Source organism: Lissotriton helveticus, chromosome 2_1 (genome assembly GCF_964261635.1).
Source record: "Lissotriton helveticus chromosome 2_1, aLisHel1.1, whole genome shotgun sequence".
Classification (NCBI taxonomy): Eukaryota; Metazoa; Chordata; class Amphibia; order Caudata; family Salamandridae; genus Lissotriton; species Lissotriton helveticus.
The window spans coordinates 1644343444-1644352865 of NC_136059.1; the positions used below are offsets into that span (position 1 = coordinate 1644343444).

Below are 9422 nucleotides of genomic sequence, written 5' to 3' on the forward strand. Positions count from 1 at the left end.
CACCGAGGCACCCACCACACAGCTCCACCGAGGCACCCACCACACAGCTCTACCATGCCCCCACCACACAGCTCCACCGATGCACCCACCACACAGCTCCACAGATGCACCCACCACACAGCTCCACCGACACAGCTCCACCGATGCACCCACCACCCAGCTCCACCGATGCACCCACCACACAGCTCCACCGATGCAGCCACCACACAGCTCCACCGATGCACCCACCACACAGCTCCACCGACACAGCTCCACCGATGCACCCACCACCCAGCTCCACCGATGCACCCACCACACAGCTCCACCGACACAGCTCCACCGATGCACTTACCACCCAGCTCCACCGATGCACCCACCATACAGCTCCACCGACACAGCTCCACCGATGCACCCACCACCCAGCTCCACCGATGCACCCACCACACAGCTCCACCGACACAGCTCCACCGATGCACCCACCACCCAGCTCCACCGATGCACCCACCATACAGCTCCACCGACACAGCTCCACCGATGCACCCACCACACAGCTCCACCGATGCACCCACCACACAGCTCCACCGATGCACCCACCACACAGCTCCACTGAGGCACCCACCACACAGCTCCACCGAGGCACCCACCAATCAGCTCCACCGAGGCACCCACCACACAGCCCTACCGATGCACCCACCACACAGCTCCACCAAGGCACCCACCACACAGCTCCACCGAGGCACCCACCACACAGCTCTACCATGCCCCCACCACACAGCTCCACCGATGCACCCACCACACAGCTCCACAGATGCACCCACCACACAGCTCCACCGACACAGCTCCACCGATGCACCCACCTCCACCGATGCACCCACCACACAGCTCCACCGATGCACCCACCACACAGCTCCACCGATGCAGCCACCACACAGCTCCACCGATGCACCCACCACACAGCTCCACCAACACAGCTCCACCGATGCACCCACCACCCAGCTCCACCGATGCACCCACCACACAGCTCCACCGACACAGCTCCACCGATGCACCCACCACCCAGCTCCACCGATGCACCCACCACACAGCTCCACCGTCACAGCTCCACCGATGCACCCACCACCCAGCTCCACCGATGCACCCACCACACAGCTCCACCGACACAGCTCCACCGATGCACCCACCACCCAGCTCCACCGATGCACCCACCACACAGCTCCACCGATGCACCCACCACACAGCTCCACCGATGCACCCACCACACAGCTCCACCGATGCACCCACCACACAGCTCCACCGACACAGCTCCACCGATGCACCCACCACCCAGCTCCACCGATGCACACACCACACAGCTCCACTGACACAGCTCCACTGATGCATCCACCACACAGCTCCACCGATGCACCCACCACACAGCTTCACTGAGGCACCCACCATACAGCTCCACCAAGGCCCCCACCACACAGCTCCTCCGAGGCACCCACCACACAGCTCCACAGATGCACCCACCACACAGCTCCACAGATGCACCCACCACACAGCTCCACAGATGCACCCACCACACAGCTCCACCGAAGCACCCACCACACAGCTCCACTGATGCACCCACCACCGCCGATGCACCCACCACACAACTCCGCCGAGGCACCCACCACACAGCTCCACCGATGCACCCTCCACACAGCTCCACCGATGCGACAACTAAGCTCCACCAATGCACCCACCACCCAGCTCCACCAATGCACCCACTAAGCTCCACCGATGCACACACCACTCAGCGCAACCACAGCATCACTCAGCGCAACCACAGCATCACTCAGCGCAACAACAGCATCACTGGTTCAAATATGTTCTTTCAATGTTTCAAACTGTTTTCAAGCTTTCACGCTTTATTACAAATCGCAAAAAGATGTTAATATTTCACTTCTGTTCTTGGATTTTCGTCGCAATAAAAAATACTGAACATAATCTTCACAAAAGTTATTTACAAAAGTTTAAGCTATTGCCATTACAAATTAAATAAATTATTTAAGTATTAATTATTTAAAAAAATTAAAAGCCATTGTTATTTGTAATATCAATACATCTAAGTCACGTAAATACAAAACATGTTGCATTACAAATGCTATAGGTGTCACATTTGCGAAAGTTATAACTATTGGCATTGTAAATGACAAAGCTATTAATTTAGCTATTTTAAAAAATAACACATAAATAAAAAAAAAATTCATTTGTAAGACCAATAGCTCAAACTTTCCTAATGCGAGCCCTATTGCATTTCCAATGCTTGTTTATTTTGTCTTTATGCCATTATTTGTTTTTGGCTACATCGCCACGTCCCACATGCTCTTCTCCCCTTCATTCCTTTACAGGTCACACCTCAGCCTCCTACTCTCCCCAAACAAGCATTGTCAAAGCCAATAAACTTCACAATCTCACTTGAGCGCTGTCAGAATAAAAAACAAAATGCCTGCTACAGCACCCAGCAGATAGGAAAAGGGATTGCTTTCAGTATACATGGCATGGATGAGAGAAATAATTAAATCTGTGATGGAAAAGGGTACTCTTTAGACATAAATAGTCCTTCATGTTTTCCAGTGAAGGAAAATGGATATGTCCAAACATCCAATATAATGAAGGTGAGACTACAATATTCCTGTAGCTGACCCAAACCTAAAAAAAAATTATGATTTTGGTTTTCTTGGTAATGGATTGTGGTCAGAGGTTTCTTGGCTATACATTTGGGAAATTTGCATAATGCTGTAAAAAAGCAGGTATTCTGATTGATTGGATTGGATGATGTGGCAACCAATGCAAAATAATTACATCAGCAACATAGGGGATGCTTATGCATTCTCTTGGTATCTCTAAATTGAGGTTTGCGATGAATCTTTGAAGTTCAGCAAGATGAAGCATCTGTTGTTCACAGGAAAAAAACACAAAACGTGCCTTTTTTAAGTGCTACATGCCCACAGTACTTCAAGGTTTCAAGTGTTTATGCGACTCAGTACCCATGAGTTTGCTATAAAACCCATTCCTCTATCCATTCATGCATGCATGCAACCAAATCCTTCCTTCTGGCCTCCTAATATATTTGAAAGCAAAAGCTGCACAGATAGAGGTTCTGTGAAATTCCTTTCACAAAGAATAACAACCACCAGCTTGAATGTGTGTGATATAATTAGCTTCATGTCACTCAACGCCGAAAAGACTGAGGTCCTCGTCCTCATCCTCAGAACCACCCCATCAGCATGGGACAGCACCTGGTGGCCCACCGCCCTCGGAAGCCCGCCTACCCCCTCAGACCACGCCAAAAACCTCAGCATCGTACCCGCCATGACCCGACAGGTCAACGCCGTCACCTCCAGCTGCTTCAACACCCTTCGGAAGACAGTCACCACGCACTCATCACCAGCAAACTCAACTATGGTAACGCTCTCAACGCCGACATCAACAAATCCCAACTCCGTAAACTCCAGAAGATACAGAACATCACGGCCAGACTCGTCCTCCACATCCCACGGCACAAACACAACAGCCAACACCTGCGGAGACTCCAAAGACTCCCCGTGGAGAAGAGAGTCACCTTCAAAATCCTCACCCACGCCTACAAATGCCTTCACAACAGCGGACCCAAATACCTCAACGACAGAATAAACTTCCACGTACCGAAAAGGAACCACCGATCTGCCAACCTCGCACTAGCTGTAACCCTGCGCATCCACAGAGTCCGAGCAGGCGGAAGATTGTTCTCCCACATTGCAGCCAAAACCTGGAACGAGCTACCGACAGACATAAGACGCGCCCCCTCCCTGAACACCTTCAAGAAGACCCTCAAGACCTGGCTCTTCCGCTGAAATGGATCTACTTACCCCACCTCACCACCTTGAGACCCTCTTGGGTGAGTAGCGTGCTTAAAAAAAAATCCCTGATTGATTGATTGAAGCATATATGAAAGACAGGAATCGACAAATGAAAACTCCTAATGTATCAGGCACAGCAGGGACTGAACAGCAGCCAAATATAACATCATGTGAAATGTGTGAAGCTAATCCTTCACTATCGTCTTTAGAGCTGGGTCATTTTTAGGTCTTGCTCCATTAGCTGTCTGTATGCAGACCTATTGTTTTCAATAATTAACCCTTTGTATGTAGGCGGAATTCCCCCGCGATGCAGCAAAATTTGACGTGTGCGCAAATCGGATGGCTCCCGGCCATCTGACGCACACGTCCACGTGACGTTGGACGGACGGGGGCTGTCCGACGCATCCAAAGGGTTAACATATACTGAGAGTGGGCATTGGGTTAGCCCCTTGTTCATTATGGTAAGGCTGTATTGTCTGCCTCGAGTGTCGGCTCTTGTTTTGATAGCTTTATCCCCTATTCTTGTGTTTGTGGGGCCCAGCAGAATGTCGGTTTCATAGTGTTCTTAGTGGATTGGTTGAATCCTTCTTCAACATACTTGAGGGGACTCTTTTCTATTTTTTATTGAGCCCTCCATGGGAGTGCATGTGATTTCTTGCTCTCGCCACCTTTGCCCAAGATACACATGCGCTTCACACTTGTGTTTGCATACTAGTGCCAACAAGAATTGGTCGGCATTTTTAAAAGATGAGATATATTGACATTGCAAATAGTTGTACAGGCTGTTCTTGATGTTGCTCCATTCTATTCTCACGTGAGAGTTGATGGGCAAACCAAAATTACCTGCTCACTCCGTTAGTTATAGCGATAAGACCAGGACACCGAATTTCCCTGATAAATAAATTGGGTCTCTACTGGTCTGCACCCTTGAAATGCAAATACCTTGGCACCTTCTGTGAGATTGATTGTAGAATTTAGACCTAAGCCTGCCGTTTTAACAGGGACCAGTTAGAATCGTCCTGCAATACAGTATGTTGAGGCTGCCACAGAAGGATACATGTTCTGTGGGATTAGGGCTTGCAAAGCCTTCAGTTTGCCTCTTCCTTGGGGTGTCCACTAGATGGAGAGATGGGATTCACACCTATTTTTTAACTGTTAGAAATCAAATAGGAAGTACCCAGGCACACACATGTATGCATGTTGGTCACACACAAAAACTTGGCTTAGAAGATACCACTGCTCTAAACCCCACTTCTCCAACCACACATTTATAAAGGATGCATCCGTGAAGGCAGCCAAAACCAGACAGTTCAATGAGGTATAGCCAAGTCCCAAAAAGGGGCTCAACTCGAAATTGAAAAACAAGCACTGGCAAAGTCAATATGTCTCGCTTTAATGTGCCAATCTATGTAAACATAGGCATTCACAAATGCTGTTTTCAAGTGTTGCATGCACAAATGCTATTTATCGCATTAAAGCCATCCCTATTGGATTTGCCAATGCTAGGGGGAAAAGTAGCAATAAAGAATGGATTTCTGAATAGAATGCATATGGGAGATAAAGAATTGGAAACATAGTAGAATGCAGATTAAAAGCCAATAGCATGATGTATATTTTCAAGAATTGACAACATTAGACCTTGCAGACAGCCACGATGCCAAGATAGACCTAAAAATTGACAAAATTACATTTTCGGAGGGACAGATCAGGAAATTACCCCATATATAAAGGATGATGTGTGTGTATTAGTAAGAGGCTAACCCTCCTAAAGTGAAGCACTTCTGCTAAATGCTTAGAAACTAATTGGTCACCATCCGCTGGGCAGCATCTAGAGCAAAACTAGACATTTGCATCATTCTAGAAGTGAACAACTGAAAAAAGTGATCACTTGCCTTCAAAAATGTTAAACTGCAGACAAGATCCTCACTCAAACCAAGATGAGAGCCCACATCTCCCGCAAAACACATCAAAGGCTCCCAATTAAAACCTGTGATACTTGCACACTATTGTGGACTAACCGATACAGAAGTGCAATGCATTCTGGACAAAATGACCTACCAGAGCTCCAAAATCAACTTAGAGGTCAACATTCTCATACCCTTCAAAAATTCCTAAAAGTGGGTTGTTTCCTTTAGCATCTGTCTCCAGCCACTGTAGATGAGACTCTGCAACAAGCAGTGGCGTAACACAAAATGATGGGGTTCCCGTGCAGAATGTGACAAAGGGTCACTGAGTCTCCCAAATCTCTCAAATATTCATTGGCCTTGGGCTAAATTTTGCCACTGAATGGTTGGGGGGCACTGAGGGGTTGGAGGCAACCAGCGCTACGGGGGCTTGTGTTACACCCTTGGCAAAAAGGCCTACAAACCACCCTTCCCTTTGGGAAGCAAGACTGACGTGTCACCTCATCATCCTTAGAACAGGCACTTCCATACACAAAGCGCTTCCATACACAAAGTGCTAGAATGGGCTTTGACACTAACCAGAGGAATATTAATTACTCTGTCACCTCGTGTTGTTGGCTGTTTGCTGTTTCAATCTACCTTTATCTAAGTGCTCCCATTGGAATGCAAAAGGGACATTTTAACATCCGAAAAATACACTCAGTCATCGCAATGTTTGTCATATTACATTTTTAACGCCCCTATGCTTTCTATCCAGATAGCCATCCTTTTTGCTACTTTTTCTCCTTAGCATTGGCAAAACCAATAGGGCTGGCTTTAATGTGCTAAATAACATTAAAGTATGCCACATTTGAACACAGCATTTGTAAATGCCTGGGTGTTTAGGTTCTAATTAATGCACAATACTTAACATGAAAAGAGTGCAATGAATGGATAACATAAAGTTGTTCTTAGTACCATTCTTGGCAGCTTTAGTACATATAACCGAGCATTGTCACACAGGCAGAGCACGTACAATGGACAAGAGACCAGCACAGATACTGTACACACTCGGCCTCCTTGTGTTTCCAGCACTGGTCAGTTCCTCCTCTCCCACTGTGTGCGTGTCTCTCTCTCCTCACTGAGATGGCAGCCGTGCGCCTGCGGTCCAAGCCTCCATCTGCTCCGTACCCCGTGTACCCACAGTTCCGGACCGTCCGCCTCGAACAATGCATTAACTCTGGCACTCGGACGTCACAGGTTCGGAGGGAGAGGTGATTGGCGGGCTCCGCTGCCCCAGCATCGGTCCCTCTCGGACTTGAGCTCTGTCAGGCTGGGCGACAGGCACACCCAGCTCAAGGAGATGAGAGGAACTTTGACCAAACCTTATTTTGTTTCTAATTGAATTCAGCGAGCGCTTCAGTTGCTTGTCAGACATTTACAGAAGCCGCGCTTGTAGTTTGCCTGCTACTGAAGTGTCAGAGAGCGCCCTGTGCGACATGGGTGGTGTCGCCGCGCTACAAAACCATCCTGGAGATTGACATTTGTAGTACACCAGAAGCTCTATGGGGTAATTGTGCTAGAGGGCGGAGTGCCTGGCCTTGTAAACTCGACACTGTAAATCAAATACAAGCGCCCCTCTTAAATACATAATATATGTTGAGGCTAGATCAGTCACTGCCCGCAGGCGACAGGTTCGCATCCAAGTGGGGCTGGTTCAGGCCTTCATCCTTAGAGATCAATGTGTCAGCTCTATCGGGTTTAATAACATTTTTTCTAGCTTCACGCAGCCGCACATTATCATCCAAAACAATAAGCAAACAGCAAGTGCTCTTGGGCCCACTGCAAGCATGGAAAAGTAGTAGTAAAAATCATTTCCATCGTTGTGGAGCAGCGAGCTCCTCACAGCCCTGTGCCCCGGCGCCACTGCACCTGCTGCACCATTTCTAGCTTCGTCCCTGAATAGATGGTGCTTATCAACATTCCATGTTCAGTTACATAGCCAGGTTCATGTACCTGTTCTGGGCGTAGCCAGGTCAGCAAGGATGGGGGGGCAGTGAGCTTCAGATTCTCCAACAATCACATCGTCATATAATATTAAAATACATTAGATGACAAGCAGGGCGAAAAAAAGGCGCCTATAGGGCAGTAGAAAAGGAGAGGAATGCGGATTCGTAGGAGTGTTAAGTGAGAGAAAACACAATAGTTTGCTAAATAAGCAACATTTTTATGACTTTTCAAACAGAGTGATCGAGTGTGTGTGCGTTTTGTCTGTGTGTGTGCAAAAATCCCAGGTGAAATCCGAAGACATCTCACCAAAGACTGAAAACACCTGTTCCCGACGATTCAACAGGAAAAACAACATTTATAAAGGGATGTAAGGTGCCAAACACCCCCCTGAAGCTACGCCCCTGGTTCCCCCTCTTCTGTGAGTGCCTTTGGCTCCCTACTCCGGCAATGCTGTGACCTCCCCCGCCCTCTCTCTTCCACTCCCCCATCCCACTGCAGGAGCAGCACTGACCTGTGGCTGCTGCGCGCGCTCCCCCCGTCCTCCTGCAGCTCCTGCTCGGCTGGGATCCCAGCTCCGTCTGGGCTGGACTTGCACGAGCTGTGTTTACTCCTAGGCTTTCGCACGCGCGTCGCCAGCCCTCCTTCTCGGCGCTGCCCTCTCCCCGCCTCCTCCCTCCTGTGTCAGTCTGCCTGACATCACTCACATTCTCCTGTTCAGATAGAAGCACTCGGCGCCCAGCCTCATTTCCAAACACTGACTCACCGCTGCACACACACCGCGCGCGAGCAGGGAAACCGGCAGGGCGTCAGACATTCCGCCAGGGCCTACTGGAGGTGGGGATGAGGGCGAGGCACGAGGCGGTGCAGAGTAAACAGTGCAGCCGAGGTAGCCTGCGCCTCAGTGCTGTCCAGTGCTGCTGGTCACTCCCAACGAGTTCGTTTTATGATATAATAAGCGATCGTGCTGTGGAAGATGAGGGAAGGGTGCAGGGTGAGATGACGTGATTTGTCCAGGATCAGGCAGTGTGGTCAAGTATTGGAAATCGTGCACCCTGAGCTGCATCAGTAACTTACATACAATGTAAAGATCTTTAATCAATTGGTTTAATACGTTACATTGTATTACCCAGCCTCTCCTCTCCGTGTCTTACAGCCTGATTCATCATTCTCCCGTTTTGCGAGCCCCTAATAGCGATTCATAACGAATCGCTATTAAGGACTTGCAAAACGGGATTCATGTAGGAATTGCAATAAATATTGCGATTCCTACATGTTCCTTATTTGCGATTAGCTAATTGCTAATCGCTAATAAGGAATAACTCCCCATGCATTCCTATGGGCCTACAGGCCCATAGGAATGAATGGGGAGTTATTCCTTATTTGCGATTAGCAATTAGCTAATCGCAAATAAGGATGCGATTTCATGGGTGCAGGGGTGTCCAAAGGACACCCTGTAGCACCCCTGAAATGTAATCTACATTGGTGTTGCGCACACACATGTCCAAAGCAGTGGCGTAACGAAACTTGAGGGGGCCCCCCTGCAAACTACATGGAGGGGGCCCCCTCCCATTCTCCGTGCCAGCCTAGAGCTCACAGGCCAGCGACCCGCCATACTGCAGGGGATGCGCGGCTATTGTCGCCACTGTCACCAATGCAGCCGTTATAAGTAACACTGGATGGTGGAGTT

At 48.9% G+C, this 9422-nt stretch overlaps 1 protein-coding gene across 1 annotated transcript in view; it reads right to left on the reverse strand.

Annotated features, from left to right (window-relative positions):
* Positions 1–8354, reverse strand: part of SGMS2 (sphingomyelin synthase 2) — a 282298-nt gene extending 273944 nt beyond the window's left edge. The window contains exon 1 of the mRNA XM_078676597.1: positions 8247–8354. The gene's annotated coding sequence lies outside the window, so the exon portion shown is untranslated. The remainder of the gene's footprint in view (positions 1–8246) is intronic.
* Between the last annotated feature and the right edge of the window lie 1068 nt (positions 8355–9422).